Raw genomic sequence first — 23,345 nt, 5'->3', positions numbered from 1 at the left:
TTAGGTGGCCCCAGCCTTTGCGCCCCCTAACTCTGCCTCTCACTGAGGCCAACAGTGGCTTCCTCCATCACCTGTGTGGCCAGTTCTCGCATTAAGTTCCCTCTGTTAAAATTACTTCAAGTAGATTCCATTTTCATTTTTAGACCTTCTACGTGGTTTCTAGAGGCCCACAGATCTTATGTTCATTAAAGTCTCGCTATATACAAACGTCTGGACAAGTGAACTGAAAATGTAGCCCCCTCCTCTGAATCCAGCTGTTTCCCTTTTCCTGTCTAAGTGAACCGGTGCGCTCCAGGACCGGGAGAGAGGTGCTTTGAGGAGGCGAGTCCTACTCAGCCTTGATCAGGAAATAGGGCTTCGTGGAGGGAACTCGCCACGCGTGTCCCACTCAGACTGCTGGGGACAGCGGTGAGGAAGGCATGAGGATTGGAGTATAAATGCATTAGCCACCCACGTATTAATCAGTTTGATGGGTATGCTAATTAGGAAAAAATGTATTAAAGGAGAAAGTATTAAATTTAGTAGTGGTGATGAAATGTGTTAAAATGGTGAATGCGGGGGGAATGTCTATTAGGCAGAAGGCGGCCAAGAGTGTGGCTGGCAGCAGAGGGTGTGACTGAGCCCTGCACAGTATCTATTCCGGTAGGGCCTGCCGGGGGGCTGGGACTGTCCCAGCCAGGCCAGTTCCCAGGGCCACAGGCCCCGTGGGCTCTGAGCACTGAGTTTATTCACCTGAGCCTGGTACAGCCGGTGGTCAGCCTCCAGGACTCCCTGAACTCACGGGTTCGATGCCTGTTTTATTGCTTCTCCCTTTACTGGGTCAAGGCGAGGTGACCAGTAAGCAAATGAGGATGATTTGGAGCAATGGATGGAGTGGCTAGTGCTTGGTGGCAGGTCTGGGCGGAATTCTCGTCATAACAAAGCATGCGCTCTCCGGACCTTGTCCTGGGTTGTCATGTCATCAAAGGATTAAGTGCTACTTGAAGGAGAGAAACTCTAAGTGAAACTAAGCAGGGGGGGCGGGAGGGGGAGAGGGGGTGACCATCTCACCCTGGTACTGGAGGAGCCAAGCTCGTTCAGTTTTAACAAGCTGTTTAGATGAATCGCTGCCTCTGCTCCAAACTCAGCCTCAAAGGCACTTAAAACAATCCTTTCTCAAGAAGAAACTAGAGAACAGAATTCCTCGTATTTCTTTCTTTCTTTCTTTTTTTTTTTTTTTTAATCCTTACCTGAGGATATTTTTTCCATTGCTTTTCAGAGAGAGTGGAAGGGAGAGAGAGAGCGAGAGAGACATCATGATGTGAGAGAGACACATCCATTGGTTGCCTCCTGCACACGCCCCGAGTGGGGACAAGCCCGCAACCGAGGTACCTGCCCTTGGCAGGAATCAGACCCGGACCCTTTAGTCTGCAGGCCAACTCTCTAACCACTGCGCCAAACTGGCTAAGGGCTCGTATTTTTTTTTATCATGACCAGCCACAGGTATATAATTTAGCCTTATTTGTTCACCAATAATGCCTTGTTTTGCTCATTCGTTCATTCATTCATTCATTCAATAGACCCTTAAAGTTTGCCTTTTAAGTGAAAGGTCTGTGTTATTTATTATACATAACCCTAGGTATTCACTTCTCATAGTGGCTTCTCATTACTTTTGCCATATGAAGGAGAAATTTCCAGATGAAATTCATGTTTAATGATTCATTTCTGACCCCCTAATTGATTTTCAATCCCTTTGCCTTATCTTTAGCCACTCTTAGCTTTGTGGAGTAGAATTAAAAGTTTGGGCCTAAGACAGTTTGGAAACTCATCTCGTGTGTATGAAATTGTTAAGGAAGAGATAAACAAAAACCCTAGCAGCTTAAAGCTTGAAACTGCTAGTCCCGGGAGGGGCTCACTTTTCAGACTGCTGTTGTGACATTAGCTGTGTTCAGTGTATGTCCACAATTCAAGCCGTGGGGACCCAGGTGAGGAAGATGTCCCGGGAGCAAAGCCACAGCCGCTGTTGCTGGGGTAACGAATGTTTACTTTCTGTGATCATGTCAAAGTAACTCCTGGCAGCAGGTTGGTAACCAGAGCCCTGGCCCTGGCCTGGCCCAGCGCTGGTGGACAGCTTCTGTAACTATGGAGAGGACTGGCTGGTGTTGATGCCCTTAGCACTATGAAGAGAATTTAGGAATAGCAGTGGACGCTGGTTCAGGAGACCAAGAATAGGGTGGCGGTGAGTTACTAAGTCACTAAGAATTTCTGAGTTTGGAAGCTGGATGTCCAAAGAATTGTCAGATGCTAAAACTCATTCAATGCGTTTTCATAATTTTGAGGTAAGGGAAGACATGAAAAACCGAAACCATAAAAACTTGAACTGGACCACATTAAAGGGCAAAAAATTCCATGTACAGAGGTCTAAAGACAAACACAAACTGGAGGAGACTTTTATGACCTATATGTCAGAGTATTAATACCCCTAATATAGTTTGTATAAATTAGCTTGACAAGATAAACAATCCAATAGAAGAGCAAGTCATGTGTGTAAAGCTGGTAATTTATCTAGCATAATGATTTTTTAAAAAATACATCTTTATTGATTTCAGAGAAAGGAAGGGAGAGGGAGAGAGAGTTGAAACACCAATGATGAGAGAGAGTCATTGATGAGCCGCCTCCTGCACGCCCCCGACTGGGGATCGAGCCCGCAACCTTTGGCATGTGTCCTGACCGGGAATCGAATTGCGATCTCCTGGATCCTAGGTCTATGCTCAAACGCTGAGCCACGCCCGGCTGGGCAGCACAATCATTTTTTTTTTTAAATGTTTTTTAAATTAATTTTAGAGAGAGGGAGAGAGAGAGAGATACATATCCATGAGAGAGAAACTTCGGTTGGCTGCCTCCTGCACGCCCCCTACAGGAATCGAGCCTGCAACCCGGGCATGTGCCCTGACCAGGAATTGAACCTGCAACCTCCCCATAGCACAGCAAATTTCAACCCGTGTGCTGCAAGAGGCACATGGTGTGTCGCAGAAATTTTCTTAAACACGTCATATCTGACTATTTAGTCAGGGGACTGACCTCTTTTCCCGTAGATTGTCCAATAAAAAATGACAACGGTCAACACAACAATAACTGTCCCTTGTGAATGAATAAAAATTATACCGATTTTTTGTCAGATTGACAAAAGCTATATTTCTGGGTGTGCGCAGAACTTCAGTAACTGGTTTCTGTGCCATGAGAAACCACGAGATGGTAAAGGTTAAACACCGCTGCTCTAGCAGCATCACGAGAAGAGGCTGACAACTTCTTAAAATGTGCCAACTTCACAAGCAATAAAAGAAAGGCAAATCGAAACAAAACTGGGATGCCATTTTTTTCAATCAGATTGGTAAGGATTAAAAGTTGGCATGTTGATGGTGCCAGAATCAACTGGCAACTCCCAGGTACAGTTGGCGGGCCTACAGTAGAAGTTAGGTCTGGTCTCTGGAGGGCAGTTTAACGCGTGTGTGAACATTTAAAATGAGCTGCCATTTGACGTAGAAATTCCGTCTCTATAGCTCTCTTCTGAGATGTTTGATAACTGAAGAGATGCAGATGGAAGGTTTTCATCATAGACTGACAGCAGGAAAAATGGGACCCATCTAAATGCTCATCTACAGTTTTACTCAAATAAAATCACTGCACAGCCAAACTATGAAACACTTGGCTCACAATTCAGTCTCAGATGAAACAGAGCTATGGATGCTGACGCAGTGAAATGCCTGCGACGCATATTAAGTAAAAGAGCACGTGGGGAGGACTCCGTCCATGTGAAAGGGCACACTCCCTGCTTTGTGTTTACACGTGTGCTCTGAGAGAGCTGTTGAAAAGTATGTTAGGCAGGGTGTGAACACTAGAGCCAGCAAGCGTTCTGTGGGTGTGAACACTAGAGCCGGTGAGTGTTCTGTGGGCGTGAACACTAGAACCCGCAAGTTTTCGGTGGGTGTGAAGGTGAACACTAGAGCTGGGGAGTTTTGGGTGGGTATGAACACTATAGCTGGGGAGTTTTGGGTGGGTGTGAACACTATAGCTGGCGAGTGTTCTGTGGGCATGAATTTGCTGTGGGTGGATTTGCTGTGGGTGGTGGGAAATTAGGTAGGTATGATTTTATGCTTTAGGTTTTCCTGAATTATTGTTTTTGATAACGAACATGTATAGTGTTTAATGAGAATAAAAGGCAAGTTCTTTCCGCTGCAAGAACCCATTCTCGTAGAGTCCATGGCCGAGCCAGATCAAGCCCTGCTTCCTGCAGCCTCTGTCCAGGCTTTGCCCTCAAGGCTGCTTCACTTCCATCCTCAAGCCGCACCCTAGGTGCTCCTGTGGGTGGTTAGATGCTGGGAGGCAGGGGATGCCCCATTAGAAAGTTCTGGAACTTTCATTTGGGGGAAATAGGAATGTGTCCCGGTCCCTCCTTTATCAGCTTGTGGAGAATTTCTCCCTTCTCTCTGAACACCACCGTGTCGACGACGACAGAGGGACACGCTCCTGGCGCAGTGCTCGATTTCAGGGGAGGCGCCGAGATGAGCGGTGGGAGAGAACCGCCCTTCCTGACATCAGCCCTGAGCAGCGGCAGGCGTGTTGCGAAGCTCATGCATGTACGAAATGCTCACATTTTAAAACCCGAATAAGTGTTTTGAACCTGTTTACATCTTTAGCTTCCAGCACGCTTTCTTACTGTGCTTTTCCTTTTTTAATTGTCTTTTTCATTTACAGCTTACAGTCGGTATTACTTTGTATTCGTGGTTCGCATGGTGGTTAGACACATACTTTGCAGGGCTCCCCTCCCCGACGTTTCCAGCGCCCCCCACTGGAACCAACCGTGTGCAGCGCCCTTCGATACTGTTGCTTCCCTCAGCTTCTTGCGGGCTGCACGGAGCAGCATGTTCTTGAACTTGTCCCAACCTCACTTATTTCATACTTTAGGTAAGGAGCGCTCCTCAGGGTTTGGGTTTCAATCTTTGTTCACCTGCAGCGTACTGGTCATCAGCCATCGTCTTTTATCTCCCTCGACAGTTCTCGATTGTTGTGTTCTTTCTTTACATGGCAACCTCCCTGTTGCCTAATTCTAGTTCCACTGAGTCCTTTGGGAATTCTAGCCACTAGAATTCCTAAAGAAAAAAATTAATCATGAGTTGTGCAAGGGTGATGTCAGAAGATCTCACTGCGGGAATGGCTGGGCCTCCAGAGCGGAAGCAGGGCCAGGGGCCTCCTGTCGTGCCGGGTGCCATGTGGCTGTGCCATGTGGCTGTCCGGGAGGAGCCTGGGTGGGCCTCGGCATCTAGGCAACTGTGGGCGCCTTTGGGGAGCTGGGGAAGATGCCATCACCAGTGAATAGGAAGTATTTTTTTTTTTAATTTTTATTTATTGATTTGAGAGAGAGAGAGGAAAGGGGGGAGAGGCACATCGATTTGTTGTTTGACTTGCTTATGAATTCATTCGTTGATTCCTGACCGGGGGTGATGCTCTAACCGACTGAGCCACCTGGCCAGGGCCAGAGCATTTCAATACTTTAACCACCATAGAATAAGCCTTGGTTTTTTTGCCTGGATGGTTTTGTGTTTTCATCATTCCACTGTCATCTGGCTTGCATTTCAAAGGTGAAAACTGTTTTTCTAATTCAGACTTCTCACCGAGCACTCAGTGGAGAGTCCGGTCAGCGGACCTGGCGTGCGGGCTGTCTCATAGGTTATGGTGAGATGGGTCCTGGTAACTTGGATCATTAGTTTCAGACTTTGAACCACTTCCTCTAAATACAACCATTGACCTAAACACACAACTCAGATGTTGCCAGGGTCTGCAGGCTGAATGACATTGGGCTGGGACTGAAGGAGGTCGGGCAGAGGGCAGGCAGGCCCTAAACTGAACCCATGATCCATAAGCCTGGAACTATGTGTCACCGGATCTCCAACACACCACGGATCATGGGTTACCCAAAATACATGTCTATTAAAAAATGTCTTAATTTGCTGATCCTATGTTCCACGTCAGTTTCCTGTTTTGCTCAATTCCTTTTTAAATTCTGAACCTCCCTTGCATTCCATCCCAGCTTTATTGAGTCATAACTGACATATGACATTTTGTAGATTTAAGGTGTAGAGTGCGATGATTTGACACATGTACATGTTGTGAAGTGATGCCATGGGAAGGTTAGTTTTCCGTCCCTCACCTCACATAATTACCTTTCTTTCGTTTCTCCGGTTGCTTTTGGTTGGTAGCTTCTTTTGCAGCGCAGGAGCCTTTTTGGTGAGAACATTTAAGATTCACTCTCTTAGCAACTTTCATCTCTGCTGTATGCAGTATTGTTAACTATAGTCACCATGCTGAGCACCAGACCCCCAGGACTCATTTATCTTATTACTGGAAGCCTGTACCCTTTGAACATCTCTCCATTTTCCCCACCCCAGCCTCTGACAACCACCAATCTACTGTCTGTTTCTGAGTTTAGCTTTTTTAGATTCCACATATATGTGAGATTATACAATATTTATCTTTCTCTGCCTGACTTATTTCATTTACCATAATGTCTTCAAGCTTCATCCATGTTGTAAATCACAGGATTTTCTTCTTCTGTGTTTTTTTTTTTATGGCTGAATAATACCTTTTTGTACAAATCTAAACCATGCTTTCTTTAACCATTCATCCACCAGTGGATGCTCAGGTCATTTCCATGTCTTGGCTGCAATGAACATGGAGCGCAGATATCTTTTTGAGTTAGTGGTTTCATCTCCTTTGGACATATACCCCCATGTGGGATCGCTGGATCATGTGGTAGTTCTATTTTTAGTTTTTTTTGAGGAACCTCTATATTGTTTTCCATAGTGGCTGCACCAGTTTGCATTCCCACTAACAGTGTGCAAGTTTTCCCTTTTCTCTGCACCCCTGTCAGAAATGACCTCTTGTCTTTTTAATACCAGCCATTCTAACAGGTGTGAAGTGATATCTCACGGCGATTTTGATTTGCATTTCCCTGATGAATACTGATTTTGAGCATTTTTGCGTGTACCTGTTGGTTACTTGTATGTCTCCTTTGGAAAAAAGTTTATTCGGTTCCTTTGCACAATTTTTTTTTTGTTTTAAAATATATCTTTATTGATTCAGAGAGAGGAAAGGAGAGGGAGAGAGAGAGAGAAACATCAATGATGAGAGAGTCATTGATGGAGCCCACAACCCAGGCATGTGCCCTGACCGGGAATCGAACCCCAGTGGCCTGGATCCTAGGTCGACGCTCAACCGCTGAGCCACGCCCGGCCGGGCATGCACAATTTTAAAGTGGATTATTCGGTTGGTTTGATCTTTGCTATTGAGTTGTATGAGTTCCTTTTATATTTTGAATAGTAACCCCTTTTCAGATACATGATTTGCAAATACTTCTTCCATTCTGTAGGACGCCCTTTATTTTGTTGATTTTTTTCTTTTGCTCTACAGAAGCTTTTCAGTTTGATGCAGTCTCACTGGCTTAGTTTGCTTTAGTTGCTTGTGCTCTTGGTGTCATATCCAATAGTATGGGAAACATCATTGCCAAGACCAATGTCAAGGAGTTTCTTCCCTAAGTTTTCTTATAGGCGTGTGAGTTTCAGGTCTTACATTTAAGTTTTTAATACATTCCAAGCTAATTTTTGAGAGTGGTGTAAGCTAGGGTTCCAATTCCACTCTTCTGCATATTAATATTCAGTTTTCTCAACGCCATTTATTGAAGAGACAATCCTTTCCTCACTGAGTATTATTGGATCCCTTGTCAAACACGAGCTATTATTTGTGTGAGTTTATTTCTGTGTTCTCAGTTCTGTTCCATTGATCTTATGTGTCTGTATTTATGCCAGTACCATACTGTTTTGATCACGATAGCTTCATAATATAGTTAGAAATCAGAAAGTGTGATGCCTCTAGTTCTGTTCTTTTTTGGGGGATTGCTTTGGCTAAAGGGGTCTTTTGTATTTCCATATGAATTTTATAACTATCTTTTCTATTTCTGTGAAAAAAATTTTTGAAATTTTGATAGGGACTGCATTGAATCTATAGATTGGTTTAAGTATTAAGGACATTTTAACAACATTAATCCTTCCAATCCATAAGCAGGTATACCCTTCCATTTATTTGTGGCTCCTCTAATTTCTTTTATGAATGTCTTATAATTTTCAGTGTATAGGCCCTTCATCTCCTTGGTTAAATTTCTTCCTAAGTATTTTATTATTTTTGATGTTATTGTAGATGGGATTGTTTTCTTTGTTTCTTTTTCAGATAGTTTGCTGTTAGTGTATAGACATGCAGCACACATGGGAAGCACTAGCCAGAGCAATTAGCCAAGAAAAAGAAATAAAAGGCATCCAATTGGGAAGGAAGAAGTAAAATTGTCTCTGTTGACAGATGACATGATCTTATATATGGAAAATTCTAAAGACTACATCAAAAATGATTAGAATAAATGAATTTAGTAAAGTTACGGGATAAAAATCAATATGCAAAAAGGAGTTGTGTTTCTCGACTTCACCGTGACTCTTCTATTCTCATACAACTATCATGAGGGCCATGCATCCGCGTTCTGCGTTTTCATTTCTTTTTACAACTAGGTGTTAATATTTGGGGAATACCATTGAGCATGAGCCGCAGGAGGCAGGAAAGCCACAGAGCACCAGAAAAAGGCTCTCAGGACTTTCAGGAAACAAATGAAAATACTGAAGCGTTAATGAATAAATACCACCCCTCCAGCCTGTGCCTCTCCTGTCCTTTTGGTGATTGTCTCAGAAGACAGGGATTTGGCTGTTGGCCATCCCGTGACGGTGAGGCTAGAGGACTAGAATGCTCCCTGGGGTTGCTTAACCAAAACCACTGGGGGGTGCCCTGGGCCCCAGGTCTCACAATGAAATTCCTTTTTCTTAAATACATTTAAAGTCAGCTTTAGAGCCTTTTTTGGGATGGAGTGTGCCGTGCGCAGGTTTAAAATGATTTCAAATCCACTTGTTTCTGACTTACGTGAAGTTGTTTTAATACACTTATTGATGACAAAGACAAATGTTGCTTTAATGTAAGTATGAAGCAAGTTGCAAGAGGTTATCATACCCCATGGCTGTGATACAAGAATGAAGTAATTTGTGTGAGGATGCCATCATTCTACATCCATTGTCGCTGATAAGAGGCAGCAACCCAGCTGTTGAATCAATGGGAACATGTGGAGGAGTAACTATGGCAACGGGACATTTAGACATAAATAGTGAGAGCTTGTGAAGACTATCTGAAAGCTTCAGTTTGGGTCAGGTGAGTCTTCCTTGATCTAAAAACTCTCCAAAGATCTTTGGGGCATTTGCAAGGTACTCCTCTTGGACAGTGGTAATAAACCGCAGAGCAGCCGGGTGCAAGGGATCAGCCCGCCTACCAACACAGGCATCTTCACTCCCTGGCCATGTGTTCTAGCAACAGGGGACTTTTCCTTTGGGGCTGGCAGCTGGAAATCAGCTCTTTGGTTGGTAGCAGTCTCTCCCGAGAGCTTACTTATACAAAAAAAAGTACACTTCATATTAAACTTGGACTTTATTCCTTCACCTCCCTTTGCCTGGAACAATAGTGTGATTAATCTGTCATTTGTTTGGAGTATGTTATTTCTTTATTTGGCTTATTAAGAGATATTATCCTGTGTGCTATTGGCTTGTGAAATTATTATAATTTCCACAGCCAACCTGTGCTAAAAATTTCTGGCAAAGACAGAATTGGTTTCTGAATATAACCTTTGCTGTTTCCCAAAACAAAAATAAAATAGAGTGAAAAGCATGCTGGATTCGGGGATATGTGGGAATGAAGAAAAAAAAGTCTTATGCTGTATGTGTGAGCACGTTCCTTTGTGTGCATGTATGTGTTTGTGTTTGTAAGCATACATACTTGCAGAGTACCAAGGGATGCTCAGGAATTACAGGTGAACCCTCTCTTAAGTGTGTCGTCTGCGCACATAAAAAGGGAGCATTTGGACCAGAATCACTTTCCATACACCTGGCAACCAGGTGACCCTGGCAAGAAACTCCGTTGTTAGAGTGTCCCAAGTCGTCCAGCTGCACCAAACTGAGGACACTATTCTGTCCCATCTCAGAGACTAATCCAGTCAGCTGGATTATTAAAAAAGGGTAAAGATTGAGTTCAGGTGTTTGAGTACATTAAAAGCACAGAAAAGTTCCAATCAAATTACAGTAGCTATTTAAGAGAACAAAGGAGCATCAGGAGACAGCCTGGTGCAAATGTTTCAGGGGTTTTCTCCAGATGACTGCTATAGATACCGACTGATATACATAAACCCGTTAGTAATCATAAACCAAAAACCTACAAAAGGAATTCAAAGAATAAAGAGAAAGGAACCCAACCCTCGAGGAAAGAGATCAAGAGAAGAAAGGAGAACTGTAAAAACAACTAAAAAAACAGTTAACAAAGAGGCAGTAAGTACATTATCAATAATCAGTTAAAATGTAAATGGATTAAATTCTCCAGCAAAAAGACACTGAATGGATTAAAAAACATGACCCATCTATATGCTGCTTACAAGAGACACTTCAAATCAAAAGACACATACAGGCTGAAAGCGAAGGGATGGAAAAATATATTCCATGAAAATAGAAACAAAATGAAAGCTGGGGTAGAAATACTCATATCAGACAAAATAGACTTTAAAACAAAAAATGTACAAAAAGGCAAAGAAGGGCATTGCATAATTATAAAAGAGCCAATCCAAGAAGAGGCGATAACAAAAATATCTATGTGCTCTAGATAGGAGCACCTAAATATATAAAGCAATTATTAATGGAAATAAAGGGAGAAAGTCACAGTAATAAAATAATAGTAGCGAATTTTAATGCCCTACTCACATCAATGGATAGATTATCCAGACAGAAAATTAATAAGGAAACAATGGCCTCAAATGTCACATTAGGACCAGATTAACTTAATAGGCCTTTATAGAATATTTCATCCAAAAACTACAGAGTACACTTTTTTATAAAGTATACATGGAACATACTCCAAGATAGATCACATAGTAGGCCACAAAACAAGCCTTAATAAATTCAGTTTCAATCAAGAAGAGTGAAAACATAGTAAGCATCTTTTCTGACCACAATGGCATGAAACTAGAAATCAAACTACAGGAGGAAAACTGGAAAAACACACAAATACGTGGAAACTAAGCAACATGCTACCAAGGTATGTGCCATTGGCTGGACTCGAACCCAGGACCCTTCAGTCCTGGGGAGACGCTCTAACCACTGAGTCAAACTGGCTAGGGCAACATTTTTTTTTTTAAAGAATAGTTTATTGATTTTTAGAGAGAGAGGAAGGGAGAAGAGAGAAACATCGATGTGAGAGCGCAATAGCGATCAGCTGCCTCACCCACGCCCCTCACTGGGCATCGAGCCCACAGCCCAGCAAGTGCCCTGACTGGGAATCGAACCCGTAACCTCCTGGTGCACTTATATGCGGAATCTAAAAACAAAACAGGAAAGGACCCATAGATACAGAGAACAAGCTGATGGTTGCCAAAGAGGAAGTGGGTGGAGGAATGGTAATAAAAATAATAAAAAATAAAAACAAATAAAGGATAATCTTTGTCCTTCCCCCCAAAAGATCTTGAATGAAAACATGAAATTGGAGAGAGATACATAGATATGTGATGCATTTATAATATATTGATCATTTAATATGTTTACATATGTATCTATCTAGATTCTTATAAACTTGTTGGGGAATTTCACATATGCACACTTTTGAACCAGAGGAAATACAACATACATGTCAAATTCGGGAGCTTCTTTAAAGGTTGGGTGCTTGATGTGTCGCCTCGGGAAGCTGGGGATGGTCACACTTGTTTACCCTCAGTAAACATGATTTCCTCTGTGGGAGCCTGGGAGGAAGAAAGCCTTTTAAAAGAGGCCATCAACCTCTCTTCAAGTGTTCTTGGACTTTAGGAAAATAATAGTTGGCTGTACTAAGTGCAAATGTGGTAGAAACATAGGGATTACATTTCACCTAAAGTACACATGAATTTAAAAGCCAAGCAAGGAAGAGATTTGCTTTTACTGAACTAAAATAGTTGAAAAATAATTGGTGACATTTGACAAAATCAAGATGTTACCGGTATCTGTGAACCTCTCCCTGAGACAGACTCTTACGTGTATGAAACTAAAGGCCCTGTCCTCTAATTCCCTTCGTGGTACCGATTCATTGTCATTTATGAGCACTACCTGAAGGCTTTAAGGCAGGGGTGGGGAACATCTGGCCCTCGGGCCGTATAAGGCCCTTGAAATCATTTGGTCTGGCCCTGCCAAGGCCTCACCGAAGAGAAGCAGTTCCAGCCATCCCATTAGGGGTGAATTAATTAAACATTTGACCAAATACAGCAGGCTAATTTTTAAGTTGATAATTTTATTTGGCCCTCGAATGATGTTATAAATATCCAAATGGCCCTTGGCAGAAAAAAGATTCCCCACCCCTGCCAGGCCACACAAATTCACCAGTGAAACTCTCCAGGCACATAGGGGCTGACCTCCGCACAATCTGATTCTTTGATGGTTCGCTGGTACTATAGTGAGGAGATTTGAAAAGAGAAACCAATAATTAACACAACCCTCGGAGGTGAAAGGTGCTGAGAAGAGGTGAGCAGCCCTCTCAGGCTTCGGGTAGAACAGGGCGGTGGGAGGAAGGCAGTGGGGGTGCTGGAGGCGAGCGAGGGGAAGGAGAAAGGGAGGGAGTTAAACCAGGGGTAATCAAGATAAGTAACTTTTCCTGCTTTAATCTTTTGTTTTGACGCGTTTGGGCATAACCCCAAAGAGGAATTTTAATCCCGAGTGTCCTTAACTCCGAGATGGCTGCGTGGATGACAATTTTCCTTCCCGCTGTCGGGGGGGGGGGGGGGGGGGCCAGGCCTGGGAGGATCTTGGATTGCGATCTCTCTGGCTTCAGGCATTTTCATCCAGCCCCGAGACCCACGTGCAGATCTGAAAGGAATGTGCCTTGGCCCATCGTGTCCCCGAGAAAGTCAAACAAACACAAACAAATTAGAAATGTCTGCAGCTTCCCGGTTATCACCATCTTTCATTTATGAACGGGTGTATTTATGGAAAGTAAGCTTTTCTGAGTGAGCTGTTCTCAGTAACATTCCAGAAGCAAGAAACTCAAGGTCTGTTTTGCTTAAATTGAAAAGAAAAATGTAAGAGGGAGGGGAAAGGCCAGGGAAGGGCAAACAAAAAGGCTGATGGATGTAACCTCATTTTGTCTGGAAACCTTGACCAGCATGGCTGTGGCCAACGCCTCCAGTCCTCGCAGGGTTTCCCAGGGGCTTTAGGATCTGACTTGATAGACTGGCCTTGGGTTCCCCTCCAGGGCTGTCTGTCTGCAGCAGCTGGAGGGCCGAGTCCCACTGCTTGGGGTCTCTGTGGTTCTAGTCATCCACCTCAGGGTCTCCCTGTTGTCCCCTGTTGCCTCAGGCCATCTGCTCAGACATTCATGCTCCCGGCTGGCTGCCGTAGGCACACAGATGGCAACCCCTGGCCCCTCTCTTACAGGTTTCGGAGGCTGCAGCTCAGTAGTGAATTCATTCCGAGAAGCTGCCGAAGGGACACAAAAACAGGGACTGGAAGTCACTGACTCCAATATGTCTGTAGCCTTCTTGGCACCTGCAGCAGGCTTTCTTGTGTGCACAGTCTTCCTTTTATAACCCCCCGGTCTGCACTGATAAACCACGCAGGCCCACTGATGGTGACTCCCAGCCGACTTCAGCCTAGTAGCATGAGAGCTCCCTGGGCCTTCTGGAAGCTCCTTGGTCGAAAGGGGACAGTCCAGTCCTTGGCTAGAGTTTTCCTTGTGGCTCAGGTAGAACCAACAGCTCCTGCCCAGCCTGCCACAGCTGCACATACATCTGGACATCAGTCCTGACAGCACTCTGCTTTCTCTCCTCCAGCTCCTGGGGACCTCCCATGATACCCACCCTCCCACCTGGGCGCTGTTTCATGCTCTTACAGAGACCTGAAGACCAGGGCGGGGACAATATTGTTTCAAGAATTTCATAGAAAAGCAGTTAATGGAAAAGCAGTAATTCAGAGTTTGGGTCTCTCCTGTGACCAGGCTTGGCCTTCAAGCATGAGCTGGTTTGCAGCTTGGGAAGGGATGTGGAGCACTCACCCTTTGCTGCTTGGGTGTCTACAGATATCCATCCCTCAAGGACTAAGACAGTGTTTTCTAAAATATCATATACTGAAATTTCATTTTCTCCCTGAGAAAAATTATGGTACCAGCTCTTTTTTTTCTGATTATAGATATATGAAGTATACAGAAATGATATTGTAATAGGCAGTTAGATAGACTTGAGCAGAGCAAGGACCGTGGGCCAGGTACAGAAGGTCACCAGGGCAGAAAGCCCGGATGCCTAGCAACGGGCAAACAAGAAAACAAGGACCTCACCCCAGAGTAACCTTTCCACTCCTAGATATTGCTGGTCACAAGGTTTGGACCCCTGACCTCTCCTCTTTAATGATAACATCTAGGCCTCAGTTGTATTTCAGCTCCAGGCCCAAAAAAGCAGCAAAACCAGACAAGTGACACCGTGGCTGCCCCAGGACCAGCTGCATTGACTAACGACCCCCTGCCTTGGTGCCCACCAATCAGTGGAGACCACGACCCTGAAAGAGCACATCTGGAAAGCGGATGAGTACTCTACTGAGACCCACCCTGGAGACCTCCCCTAAGATTCTCTCCTGTAGGAGAGACATAAATACGCTCAGGACAAAGAAACCTGCAAGCCCTCCATCCAGGGAGCAAGCCCGTGCCAATCCCTTCCCCCTCTCCTTCCTCCACAGGCACGTATCTCCTAAACTCTAAGGGACCCCACAAGACTTGCAACCAAGGGAGCCATGGGTAGTGGCAACTTGTCCCGCTAACCCTAACACCCTGAACCTGTCTCCAAGGCTGCCTTTCCTCTGACTTCCTATGCTGAGCCCTTCCTTGTTTCATCGCCCTAAGAGTGTTTTTGCTGTGGCCAATAAATTCTCGCTTACTTTGCTGCACTTTGTCTCTCCATTGAAATATTTCCTTCAAGAAGACAAGAACCGGGGTCTCATTGTCTCTCCATCACAGTACTATTATTCTGTTTTGGATACTGTTTTTCCCATTTAACATTTGGCGAACATTTTCTTCATAGAAACCAAAACTTTTATTATGAAAACAATAAAGTCCAACAATTCAAAATAAAACAAAATGCTAACAAATGACAAAAGAATCTTGCTTTAACTTGAAACCCGCCCTTCACCACCACCTCCACTACCACACACACAGTGGTGCCCTTCGGGTGACACACCTTTAGCTGGTGGGCAGAACTGGCCAGTCTCCTATTGACACTCACAGTCCATCCCCCAAGCTTGGGTAAAGTGAAGTAGGAGCAGAGGGGAGCATAGTCAGGAAAGACACGAGGACATTAGATGCTGGTGTGGTGTCCTTGCCAAGTCTGTGGCAGGGGACAGACTGCCAGTAGGTCCGGGGCTTCTGTGCTCAGTCCTGAGGGGTATCCCAGGAGTGCAAACAAGATCCCAGAGCCCCGCTCGCAGAGCCATCCAGGGCTCTGAATGCAGACAGAAATGGGAGAGATGGTGGTGAGGGTCTGGTGGGGATTAGAACTCAATCTATTTCGATTTGAAATGACTGAGGAAAAGACGGAGAATGTCTGGCCTGAGCTTCTCCATTAGGTGGAGCGGGAGGTCAAGGTAAACATTGAAAATCACAGACAAGAAAACAAAAAAAAAGATCCATTTATACAGGTTTGAGTTTTTAGATTAAAAATGGCATACCACTATTGGCCCCATCGATTTAAGAACTTTTCCTTTGTAAGAAACATATTAGAAATTAAAATAATCTTTGCAACCCCACAGGCGATTCTCTAGTAGTTGGCCTAAACTTACCGAAGTGGGTTGAATAGTGCCCCCCTTTCCCCCAAAGACATTGATGTCTACTAGAAACCTCAGAATGTGGCCCTACTTGGAAACAGGGTCTTTGCACATGTACTGAGTGAAGGGTTTTGAGATCCTGGATTTAGGGTGGGCCCTAAATTCAATGACTTGTGTCTTTATAAAAAAAGGAGAGTATCACTTCTGTGCATTTGTCTAAGATTAAGTGAAGAGGAAAGAGAAAGATGTGGATACAGGGAGACACCAGGATCGGCGAGGGAGGCGAAGATTGGAGCTGTGCTCTCGAGGAGCTGAAGGGTGCCAGGAGCCCCCGGGCAGAGGAAGGGTCATGGAAGGATTCTCCTTATGGCCTGTGACCTGCTGGCAGCTTGATTCTGGACTTCTGATTTCTAAAAAACTGTGAGAGAATAGATTTTTGTTGCTTTAAGCGTATTTGTGGAAATTCGTTACCGCAGCGGTAGGAAACCGGTACACTCCATGCTCACTCACAGGCAACTCGGTGCTTTGCTGGGCATGGCACAGACGACGGCTGTTTACCCAGCCTGTTCCAGCAAACCCTTCTTGAGTGCCAGGCACTGGTCTGGATGCTCAGGATGGAGAAGACAGCCCAGATCAGCACCCCCATGGCGCTCAAAGCTTAATTAGAGAGACAGAAACCCCAAGTACAGTAGTCATTCTTCCCTGTGGCTTTGCTTTCTGCAGTCAACTGTGGGCCAAAAATAGTAAACGGGGAATTTCAGAAAGTTTTAAACTCCGAACCATTCTGAGTAGTGTGATGAAACCTTGCGCCATCCCCTCCATACTGCCTGGGCGTGGATCATCGCTCTGTCGTGCATCCGTGGCTCCCGGTATCCACGGCTCCCAGTATCCACGGCTCCCGGTATCCACGGCTCCCAAGTATCCACGGCTCCCGGTATCCACCGCTCCCGGTATCCACGGCTCCCGGTATCCACCGCTCCCGGTATCCACCGCTCCCGGTATCCACAGCTCCCAGTAGCCATGGCTCCCAGTATCCACGGCTTCCTGCCTGTCACTCACTTAAGCAGCTGTCTCGGTCATCAGATCGACCGTCTTGGTATCGCAGTGCTTGTGTTCAAGCCACCCTTCTTGTAGTTAAAAATGGCCAGAAAGAGCCAGAGTAGTGATGCTGGCGATTCGGATCTGCCAGAGAGAAGCTGTGAAGCGCCTCCTTGAAGTGAAAAGGTGAATATGTAAAGAAAACACAGCACACATAGGCTTCAGTACTACCTGGGGTTCCAGGCATCCTCTGGGGTTCTTGGAGCGTGTCTCCCTCAGATAAGAGGGGGCGACTGTAACCAAATCATATGGAAAGGGTGGCGTGCGCGTTGAGAGGCAGTGACAGGGTGGAGAAGAGGGACACTAGGGAAGCGTGGTCCCCAAAGGCCACGCAATGGAAGTGTCTCCAGTGGAGAGGTTGGTCAGGGGTACAGAGGAGTGACCTGCGAAAGTGGAGGGCATCGCGACCTCGAGGGGTCCCTGTGGGAAGCACTGATGAGAGTCTGACTGGACTTGCAGGAGAGGACGCGCCGACCACGGTAGACTCGGCCCTTGGAGGAGCTCTGCTGCCGAGGGAGCGGGAACAGAGGAGCAGCTGGAAGGTCTGTTTTTTTGTTAGTTTACTTGTTTTTGTGTTTCAGGCTGAAGATGTGATAGTATGTGTGCTGATGAGAAGGACCAGTGGGAGGAAAGCCAGACGGTACAAGAGGGGACAGGGAATGCAGGGGTGCAGCCCCGAAGCAGACTTGGTGGTGGGAGGTGAGGTGTTTCCCCTCCTGATGGCTTTTCTTTTCTCAGTGAAGTAAGAACCAGGGCTGTGAGCTGGGAATGAAGAGAAGAGGGTGCTGGGGGACCAGAGGACAGACGGCATCGCTGCCGTCCCTGTGCCGCCCGAGGTGCCACGTGGAACAACAGAGCAGGAGGAGTGGGTGCTGGGTGGTGGGAGGTGGGCCCAGCTGCCCTTCCGCTCCCAGGGAGCTGTCCTCGTGTGTCAGCCACTCTTCTGCTTAACCCCTCAGATAGCTCTCAGCTACCTTCAAAGCAGAGGCCTAAATCCCTTGACTTGGGCTAGGAGCCCTCTGTGATCGCCCCTGCCGATGTTCCCACCTCTTTCCTGCCAAGCAGGCAACTGCAGGGCACCTCCCTCCTTTGTCAGAGGTGTGCCCCACACTTGGGATGCAGGTGCAGTGAGGAGGGCGAGGCCTCAGCCTTGGCCAGGAGGGTGGAGGGTGGAGGTGGGGCCGGCAGAGCAGCCAGTCCCCCTGTACTCGGGTCCCTCCCTGCAGACCACAGGCCCAGTGCTGCCAGCTCCTCCTATTGGTGCAGAGAATCTGGAAACCCGGATGCTGCATGAAAACTCTTTTTCAATAGTGGCCCAACTTTTTCAAAAACTCTTCACTAGCTAAAGCCGGCAAACCCATCCGCAGGCATGTGAGCCTCAGGTTTGCTGCCCCTGGGTGGGAGCCAGCGGCCGTCCTCAGGGTGCGCTCTGCTGTTCCTCGTGTCACCTTGAAGACCTCCCAGGACTGGCTGGTGAAGGTTTTGCCAACAGCCCCGCTCTGCCTTTTATGAGCACGGATCCCTCGTGGAAATGTGTTACTCCGGTAGCTGCTTTGTAACCTGGCTGGGAGCCCAGGCGATGGTGAAGGAGGTGCCCACTCTTGTGTGCTCGCCTTGCCCTTGTGGGAGCCATGGGGGAGCCCCTCTCCCACTGGGCGCCTAGCTTGCCTCACTGGACACTGGCTGGGTGAGCAGAGTTTGCAAGTGCTCAGAAAACAGTCAGGGATCCTCATCACCACCGCTGTTATTATTCTTTCAAGGGTGAGATGGAGGATCATCTTCTGGGGGAGAGCCTGTCCCATCCCCTCTATGTGGACACGACCCCTCCCTCCCCCATTTGGGCCCCACTGAGCACTGGACACGTTGTAGAAGCATCTCTAACATTTCCTCACTTACGTAATGGCAGAGCCCCGAGGCTGCCTGCACCCGCAGCCAGGAAGCAGGCTCTGTGGCTTCTTCGTCTGGGCATCCCGGACACTCAGCATGCCCCTGGCACAAATCCGCACCCCGTCTTCCCAAAGGACTCAAAGGGAGGCCCGCAGCCGCCTGAGGGCAGGCCTGCTTTCTGTCCCCGCACCAGCTAGCGCCAGTGTCCTCAGTGCCATTCTCCTGCCTTCCCGCCCTGGAACTGTGGGCAGGTCCTCTTTCCTCAGACTGAACTTGCAAAACTGCCCCCCCCCACCCCAGCCCGATGATTTTTACAGTGCTTTTGGGAGCAGATGGATCCCAGATCATTTCGTGCCAGACAGCGTTCAGCAGGAAAAATGTTTGTGCTAACTGTTCTATTTTGGTTGGGAGCCCTCTTCCTCTCTCCCTCCAGCGAACGTAAATGACACCGAAATCTTGGCCAAGAGGACAACCTTCTTAAACAGAAGCCGAGAGGCCAGATCAGCGGCTGGAGCAGGGCGTCTGCGGGGCGGACGGAGGAGGAAGGTTCCAGCTGCTGCGGGGGCGCCCTGCACCCTGGGCTCGGGGGGTGCTCGGGGGCTTGCTTGCAGAGTCGGCCCTGTTCCAGCAGCCCTACTTTATTTTTTTATTATTATTTTTAAAAAATATATTTTTATTGACTTCAGGGAGAGGAAGGAGAGGGAGAGAGAGAGATAGAAACATCAATGATGAGAGAGTCATGGATCGGCTGCAGCCCACAACCTGGGCATGTGCCCTGACCGGGAATCAAACCCCGATCGCCTGGATCCTAGGTCGACGCTCAACCGCTGAGCCACGCCTGGCTGTTTTTTTTTAAGCCCTACTTTAAAAATTGATAGTGATGATTTCACACCAGCAGGAATGCAAACGTAGAACCTGATGTGTCCCCCGTCTTCCAGGCCAGTGACCCACTCTCCTGCTGCTCCGTCTTGGGCCCACATTTGTCGTCTCTTGCAGGGCAGCGGGGGGCCAATGACATACCCCACCACGGTCCCCCTAAGGCCCTCAAGCGGGTCAGGCCTCCATCGTCTCTCCTGCTAAATGCTGAAGGCCGCTGAGAACAAGGATTCTGGGAGATCTTGGGAGGATGCCCACTTAAATGTGTATGTGACGATCGTGTGGCCGCATCCATGAGTGGCGAAGGTTTGCTTACGGTGAAGGTGCACTAATCCCTGCCGCCTCTCTCTGTTCAGAGAACTGGGCGGCACGTGCAGGCGTCAGATACCTCCTTGCAAATCATAACTAAGAAATTGGAAACACCTTAAATACCTAGTAACAGGAGGTGTCTAAATAGATTACGATACACCCACGAGATAGGGAACAGAGAGTCAGTGACACAAGAATATGCTCTCAGTCATACTAAGTGAAAACACAGCTGGATGTAGAAATAAATAAAGAGCACAACTCCGCTGTTTTCATATAAAAACACCGAGACATGCGCAGAGAACAGAGGTTAGCAGGATGTTCATCAAAAGGTAAAAAATGTCATCTTTGGATAAGATTGCAAGTAATTTTTATTATTTTTAAAATAATTTTCTCTAGTTTCCTTTCTCTAACAATGAATATTTATTATTTTTATAATAAAAACCTATTTTAAAACGTGCACATGCCATGGGGGGAGAAAGGGGACATCTGTAATACTTCAACAATAAAGAAATTTTTTTTAAAAAAGGTAGAGAAGGACCAGCCGCCAGACTGCCTTCCTTCCTATGCAGAGCACGTAGTCCTCAGTGCCTCACGGTTCTCACCTCCTAGCCTGGGGTCTCCACCCTAACACCTGTCCTGATGTGAAGGCGGCTACGCCGTGTAGACCAGGGACATGAGCGGGCGGTTGGGGGACTGCCGGGGCTTACACGCTCCCTCAGAAGCGCTTCTCCAAGTCCTACCTGCTTGCCAAGGTGCAGCTCAAAGCCCAGCACTTCCTTAGGGACAGGCTGTCCTCTGAACTCTGATACAACTCATCAAAACACACTTTTAAAAAATGTACACCTTTTTCCGTAGTCTGTACAGCCTAGGATCACCTATCTTCCAGGGTGCTGGGTGCACAACAGAGCTCCGCGAACCCCAGCTGGTTCACAGACGGGTGGGCTGCCCTTGACCATTGCAGCAGAAATAGCACCAGGTGTACAAACGGGCGCACACTTTGTCACACGTCACCTTCTGTAAGGTGTCTCCCTGCATTCCCTCGTTCCACCAGAGAGTCTGTGAGCCAGGTAGCACCTCCAGACCCATTTCATAGACTGTAAAACTCAGGCTTAGAGACTGAAAGCCAGGTTCTTAACCTCTGGGCTATTCTGCCCCATCTTCTTGGTGACTCCTCATAGGACAATTTCAGTGACCGGTTCCACCACGCGGGCTGCTTTCACAGCCACCGTGATGAAATCAAGAGGATCTGAGTTCACAAATGACTACACCCTCGAGAGGTTGGGTCCCTCTGGGCTTCCTTCCACCACATCTCCTGCCTGCCCTGGGGCAGCGGCTAAAACCGGAGGGCCCACTGCCACTTTGCAGGGACCCTGCCGGATCTCTCCCAGCACTGGAGCCGGCCCTTTTCTTCAGACGTGGCCCTCTGCTTCAGCTCACACTACAAGCTCCTTTGAATTCCCAGTTTTAGAATCAAACAGGAAAGAGATGACTAAAATATTCTCTTAACTGTGCTCTTTGACCAAGCAGCCCGGGGGCGTTTCCATGGTTCTGAAGCCGCTCAGACTCGGGCCTGCTTAGGGCCTGCCTTCCAGCGTTCACACTTGGATCAACAAAGTGAGATGAAAATAGCTCTTATGGCGTGTGGCTGAGATTCGGACCACAGACCACATGAAATATTTGGACACCAGACCCTTTTTCCGAAGCCCTGGCATGGAAAGTCTGGGTCGGTGTTCACTGAAGTGGTCCTGAGATTTCCATTGTTAGGAAAACAACACGCGTAGGCCCACTCCCGCTGGACATTCTCTGTGTGAGCACCGAGTCGTGGCCTGGGGCGGAGCGTGACAGGAGGACCGCAAAGCCACACTCGTGGCCTTAATGGTCTCTGGACAGTTACATTTAGTTACATCTGAGTAACAGGAGAGGCTGAGGAAACGGACTTCGCTCGTGGGGTTTAGTTTAACAACATACCTTTTCTAAGAACTTGCTGGCAGTTTAAATTGTGGCCACCATCAATCACATTCTGCGGGCTCGGAAAACATGGAAACGCAGGCGAAATGTTCAGTGCCTCTTCCCAGAACAGGAAGGAATCATTGAGAGGGAAAATAAACAGCCAGCAAGAACACTGGTCTGCTTTACTTCTCTATTTTTAAGCAACTGAAAGAAAAAATATGTTGCTCCGTTTCCTTTACTAGGTTGGTGTAAAGACCGCTTTTAGAAGAATGCGTGCCCCCCACTAGGTACACTTGTGCTTCCCGCACCCCCCGTGTGAGCCACGCACGCACCTGGGCACCAACCCGACAGAGAAGGATCGATAAAAGAGGCCCAGTCCATTTCCCATAGTCCCCTTTTTGATTGTAGCAAAATACACAGAACCTGAAACTCGCCATCTGGATTCCCGAGCCTACGGGTCGGTGGCACTGAGCACATTCACGACGCTGTGTGGCCCCCCAACAGCACCCATCTCCAGGACCCGTTCATTTTCCACGCAGAACTTCTGTGCCTATTAAACACTAACTGCCACTCCCTCCTCCCCCAGTGCCTGGCAACCACCATCCCACGGCCCGACTCCATGAATCCGACTAATCCAGGAGCCTCCTGGAAGTGGAATCCTCCGGCGTCTGTCCTTTGTGGCTGGCCCGTTTCACTTAGCGTTGTCGTCAAGGTCATCCACGTTGCAGCCTGTGTCAGAACGGCCTTCCTTTTTAAGGATAAATAATATTCCATTGTGCGTACACCACACGTTGTTTCTATCTTCATCTGTCGATGGGCACTCGGGAACCCTTCCAGCTTCTGGGCATTGTGAACAACTCTGCAAAGAACACGGCTGTCCAGTATCTGTTTGAATTCCCACTTCTGATTCTTTCGGGTAGACACCCAAAGTGGAATTGCTGGGTCATGTGGTCATCCTATGTTTAATTTTTTGAGGAACTCCACCCATTTTCCACAGCAGCCGCACCATTTTACACTCACACCAGCAGTGCACAAGGGGTCCAGTTTCTCCACATCTTCAACAGCACTGTATTTTCTGCTTTTCTGGTAATAGTTGCTCTAATGGACGTGAAATGGGGTCTCCCTACTTGCGTCTTTTAAAAGAAGCACAACTCAGGTTGTGCTTCAAATGAGGTGGCAGTTTTGCCTAGATTTCGAAGGAATTTTCTAGTTCAAGTCACTGAACGTATGAAGGTATTTTATAAACTGCAAATTGCAAATGAAACTTAGATGGTAGATGAAAATAGAATAGAGAGATAAAAA

The 23,345-nt window shown here is 46.9% G+C and overlaps 1 pseudogene; it reads left to right on the top strand.

Moving 5' to 3' along the window:
* The first annotated feature begins 22,856 nt into the window (after positions 1–22,856).
* Positions 22,857–23,345, top strand: part of LOC107526888 (prohibitin 1 pseudogene) — a 66,946-nt pseudogene continuing 66,457 nt past the window's right edge.

The sequence above is a fragment of the Miniopterus natalensis genome, chromosome 13 (assembly GCF_054644295.1).
Source record: "Miniopterus natalensis isolate mMinNat1 chromosome 13, mMinNat1.hap1, whole genome shotgun sequence".
In the NCBI taxonomy this organism is placed as follows: Eukaryota; Metazoa; Chordata; class Mammalia; order Chiroptera; family Miniopteridae; genus Miniopterus; species Miniopterus natalensis.
The sequence above is the reverse complement of the archived record's forward strand: the minus strand, read 5'-3'. Positions and strand labels throughout refer to the sequence as shown.